This window comes from Scardinius erythrophthalmus, assembly GCF_964197995.2.
Source record: "Scardinius erythrophthalmus genome assembly, chromosome: 1".
Taxonomy (NCBI): domain Eukaryota; kingdom Metazoa; phylum Chordata; class Actinopteri; order Cypriniformes; family Leuciscidae; genus Scardinius; species Scardinius erythrophthalmus.
This window is the reverse complement of record NC_138221.1, coordinates 59950070-59956112: the sequence shown is the minus strand read 5'-3', so window position 1 is coordinate 59956112 and position 6043 is coordinate 59950070.

Sequence of the window (6043 nt, the reverse complement as noted above, 5' to 3'; positions counted from 1 at the left end):
TGACGTTTCTGCCCTGGTCGTCTGCACAGCCTGCTTCGCCCTGGCTGCCCGAGGATAAGTCTCCACCCTGGCCGCCCGATGGACTGTCGTCTCCGCCCTGGCCACCTGCACGACCTGCTCCACCCTGGCCGCCTGAGGGGAGGTCTCCGCCCTGGCCGCCTGAGGGAATGTCTCCGCCCTGGCCACCCTATGGACTGTCTACTTCGCCCTGGCCGCCCGATGGACGGTCTGCTTCGCCCTGGCCGCCCGATGGACTGTCTGTTTCACCCTGGCCGTCGGCTAAGCCATCACCCCCTGTTCCTGTTCCCCTCCATGGACCTGGCCCCCCATCCCTCCCCCTGATCCTCCACCGTTCCACCCCCCTCCTGGACTCTTGTTTGTTTTTTATTTTTGTGCGTCTTGGAGCGTCTGGTAGCCGCTCCGTAGAGGGGGGGTTATGTCACAGTGTCTGGTTTGTGTATGTGTTTTTGACCCCTGCCTGGACTGGTTTTATGATTTACGGATTACCCATGAAACTGCTATTGGATCTACCCCTGTTTCCTGTTTTAGGTATCGTGGCATACATCAAATGCAGTGATGGAGCTCCCAGCATTAACTGTGAACAGAGCCGCTCTGAGATGCGAATCATGAGCTGTTTGTGTGCACAGTGCGCTTCCCTCTGAAACCTTACTTTTTCAGTCCGGACCAATAGAACCAAGAGAACCGAACTAGAAGTGTGAAGTCAAACTTTTTAGTAACAATGTCTGTCAGTCTCAAACTCAGATGAGACATTTGCTTGTTTAAATATTGATTGCATCTGTGTTTAGATGTGCGCTGTGTTCACTCAGCCAAGCCCAAAGTTCACCCTTCTGAAGTGAGGTCAACGCCTGCGTCCCCTCTTCCAAATCTTTTCAATAATAGGGGAGCGTGGGGCACAACCTAACGCGGGGCTAGTTGTAACACGCACGCTTGTTTTAAATACTTCTGCACATGCTTGGTTGACAAAACTTTGTGTATTTACTAGTTGCCATATCAACACTACATAGAAAAAAAATCCACCCATATAATAAATAAATGATAATAAATGATATTCGCTTAAATACTGATTCAGGCAAATTATCAGTGCTGGTACTACTCCATTTTTTGGAAGATATCAATAGACGTTTATTAAACCATAGCAAAAGTAAATTTCTTACTTAAGTTAATTTTTCATCTCTGTTTTTTGTTTATTTAAAATAAGACAAATCTGATATTATTTGAATCTCCAAGATGTTATTTAACAGTTGAGATAGTTCTTTAATGCTTCGCTAACTAGCAGAAGACACTAGCCGGGTTTAAATCCCAGTTGTGCAGGCGGGGGCATGTTGGAACACTGCGTTCAATGTGCCCCTATTAGAAATATGCTATTATATTCTATACTTTTATTAATTTTATTGAGCAAACGTGAGAAAAGGGTGAATAAAGACTGAGAGTCAATGTTCAGAAATTACAAATTATTTATTTGTTTTGAACTATGTTGTATAGCTGTGTTTTCATGCGTTCGTAGTCAAAACTCAAAAATGAGTTTATATTTAATTATTAAAAATTGCCATTTTTTTTATATGAAAACGTTTTTTTAATTGTATTTTATTTAGAAAATATTTTAGCTTGTTTTGTATATATTTTTTTTTATTAGATCAGTTAACATTTTAAGCTGTCATATGTCATGTTACAATGTGCCCCTCACATGTTACATATGGGGCATGTTGTCACATTTCACTTCCATTCCTTCGGGGTATATCAAGAAAAAAGTATATACTGTATTAATAAAACAAAAACACATAATTGTACTAGACATGTGGGAAATTAATGTGGGAAAAAAGAAATACTCTGAACCATAAGTAGATTTACACAAACTGATAAAGTCAAAAAGCGTTACTTTGTGCCCCGCTCTCCCCTACATCTCAACACTTCTGATGAACAACACCTTTCACGGCTCAGAGAGAGAGAGAGAGAGAGAGAGAGAGAGAGAGAGAGAGAGAGAGAGAGAGAGAGAGAGAGAGAGAGAGAGAGAGAGAGAGAGAGAGAGAGAGAGAGAGAGAGAGAGAGAGAGAGAGAGAGAGAGAGAGAGAGAGAGAGAGAGAGAGAGAGAGAGAGAGAGAGAGAGAGAGAGAGAGAGAGAGAGAGAGAGAGAGAGCAGTCAAAGTTGCTTTGAAGTTGTTGTTAAAAATGAGGGAGGGAATAGAAAATAAATTGCACTTTTCTTTTTACCTTGTCATGTGGCAAGGCTTAAGATTGGGTCAATCTGAACGTGTTGATTGGCTGTGGAGGCTGCTGAGAGACTCAGAGGGAGTACTGAGGGATACATGTGATGCCTACTTTGTGCTCAGCAAGATTTGTTCTTGTGCGTAGAGCAAACACGTTTTATTTTAAAATAATATACAAAAACATTTTATTTTAAAATAATATACGTAAAGGGATAGTTCACCCAAAAATTTAAATTCTTGTCATCATTTACTCACCCTCAAGTTGATAATTTTGAAGAATGTCAGTAACCAAACAGTTGACGTACACCATCGATTTCCATGGTATATATTTTTTTCCTACCATGGAAGTCAATGGGGTCCATCTACAGTCTGGTTAGTACCAACATTCTTCAAAATACCTCCTTTTGTGTTCAACAGAAGAAAGTGTTAGGGGAATTACACTTAAAGACCCAAAGACCTGATATGATTAAACACTGACACTCGGACCCTGAATTTAGGCACGTCGTGACCTTCCAGGTTACAAATTTTGGTTTCTGAGCGCCAACATGACCAGAACAACAAGTCAGCCAATCTCCAATAATGCCAGTGGTTTCTTAACCTGTAACCAAGAAGACTAACACACACACCGACACACAGCTTTTCCAAGGTTGGATTTGGCCAGGCTCTAACTGTAAATGGGAGTCTCATCTCAAAACATCAAGATTATTTGTTCTTTCTCTAAAGGAGAGGACACTTCAGTTAACAGTAAAGTAATGACTTTAGCTAAGAAATGGACACTTAAACTATTGGTTCCAATGACTCTTATATTTTTAACACATGTTGGAGACCTTTCTCAAACAAAACGAGTCCATATTTAATTTCTGGAAGCCGGGCTAATTGAGCAAGCATTGTCACTGCATTCCTGGCATGGGCCAGACCCTCAAGTCACCTCTCAGATATTTCATACAGACATTAAAAAATACATGAAAAGAACATTTCAATAATCACACTGCTAACTTTTATAACAAAATAAAATCTCATAAGTCTAGAGAAGTCGTTCAACTCATTTGATATTTAGAAGGAAACAAATATTAATACCTTGATTATAATCACTCATTAGATATACATCGAAGCAGCAGTGGATTCCAGAATCAACACCTTCAAAAGAAATTCAAAGTAAATTATATGAGTAAATTATGACAATTTTCATTTTTGGGTGAACTATCCCATTAAGTGAGACCTGAATGTAATGTTTTCCGACATTGAATTTCATGCTATTTACAATTAAATGAAAATTTATTGAAGTTTAAATGTATATTAAATGAAATGTATTTACAATAATTTTACATTTGTAATGATGAAGTTGCACTTTTGTACATTTAGGATATATTACCTTACATTTAAAACTGAATATAATTATAATTCTACTTTACATGTGCTTTAGTATGTTAGTCAACACATCAAAATAAGTGCACTTCTTTAAAACATGACACAATATTATCAAAACATAATAATCTAAAATGTAATTTGAAGTAAACTTTTAATTTGATATTACTATAGTATACTTTTATGTGGACGTGCACACAACATCAATTACAAAATGAGAGATCTATTATCCAGCAGTAGTAGTGACCACAAAAGGTTTGAGTGTTTTGTATGAGCAGTGAAGTGACATTTACCTCAAAGGTGATTCAGTTATATGCAGAGCTTTGGTAAGTGCTCAGGCTAAGATTAGTATAATATACATTGTTTCTATGGCTTTGTGGTTTGGCCTGGCATTTTAAAATGAGTGGAGTTTCAGGCATCTCTGTGTCGACTGCTTCTACATGCAAATCTGTATCTGTTGCTGTCGTAGAGGCGGCTCTCAGCCTAACAGCGGGGTTGACGGGAAAGGTCGTCTCATCTGCATAACTCCACGTTACTGTTAATCCGTGCTGTGATTGGATTGTGCCTTGTGGCCAGTCAAGCGAAGAAATTTCTTATTTCATGCCCTCCTAAATGAATTCTTCTCCGAGGGCTCCAGTGTGTTGGGACTGTAGCTCATCCTTTTAATGGATAAGCAGGGAAAAGTGTGTGTGTGTGTGTGTGTGTGTGTGTGTGTGTGTGTGTGTGTGTGTGTGTGTGTGTGTGTGTGTGTGTGTGTGTGTGTGTGTGTGTGTGTGTGTGTGTGTGTGTGTGTGTGTGTGTGTGTGTGTGTGTGTGTGTGTGTGTGTGTTCACATAACTGTAAAAGTAAGGAATGATATTATAGTATGGCAAAATTATTGTTATTCTGTCTCTGGTCTTACCAAAATTCAACTTGGTTTAAAACAGCCAGCAAAACTAACATGTTAACAAGCCCAATGATACCCCTAAAGGTTAAACCAGAGTGTTTACTTATAAATTACCATTGCAACATCCTCATATTGATCAGCCATGATATAAGACTGACAACACAGATCATCACTTGTTCTGTCTGTCTAAAATATTGAGTTTGCCAATCAGTTAGAAGGCTTCACACTGAGGCTGCTTAGAGTCATATTGACATTTGCATTATCGGTTCTCTGTGATTGGTGACAAATTGACTTTTCCTCTGTTGCCTGCCAGGGTCTTTAAAGCAAAAGACATTTTTTTGCATAGTGTTTTCACGATAATGATGGCATGCATATGACACATATGACATGATTCACTTATTGTAGTTTTATGGAGACAGAATGTGTAACATATTTAAAAAAAAAAAAAAAACTGGCAGAGTTGTTGGGCATGTTTACAGTATTTACAATTCATATTATGTAGGTTTTAATGCATATGTTTATTTTTTTTTGAGAATATATATATATATATATATATATATATATATATATATATATATATATATATATATATATATATATATATATATATAAAGAGTAATGCAAACTGTAAAGTAAAGAGTCTACTTTTATTTCTGTAAACTCACAATAACAACAAAATGTTGTGCTTTTGTAAAATAATAAAAACAATCAGTATGCGTTTTCTGCCGTACCGGTTTCAGTGAACCGAAACTCAGTGTATACTTGCCTCACATGATAAATATATCTAGAAAACTTGAAATGTCTACTTTTAAATGAACCAATTCAAATGGAAAATAAATATTCTCTGATTATGTAATCCGTATGAAATCCGTATGAAACGTGCATATAGGCGTGTCTACTACTTCGGAGATGACAAGTCAGCCTTGTCGACGTAATCTAAATTATCCAAATGTTTTGATAGTCACCCATTCAATCATTACGTTTGCTGGTACTTTGATGTCACAAAACGATCGGTCTGTGCAGCACCGGTTCAAGTCGAACAAGCCTAGTGATGGACCTGTGACGTCACATGGGCGAATAATTTAGCATATGACTGCCTCCAGAGCAAGGCATTGACGAATAGTTTTACATCATTGCACCGTAGGCTCCGCCCACTGGTGTTTATTCACTTAACAGCTGACATTTGCCTACACTGCACGTGAGTGTTGTGTCAAAAGCAAATATCCTATTGTAATCACTGATGCTGTCTACAATGGATACAGTATACAGTGCTATGCATAAGTTTAGACACCCATGCTAAAGTTGACTAAAAAGAGGAATGAAAAATCCAACCTTTAAAGACACCAATTTTCTTTGTGAATGAATAAAGTATCGTAAATAAATAAATGTTCTTCCTTAAAATACAGGGTGCATAAGTTTGGACACCCCAATGTTAAATTCCCATAGAGGCAGGCAGATTTTTATTTTTAAAGGCCAGTTACTTCATGGATCCAGGATACTATGCATCCTGATAAAGTTCCCTTGGCCTTTGGAATTAAAATAGCCCCACATCATCACATAGCCTTCA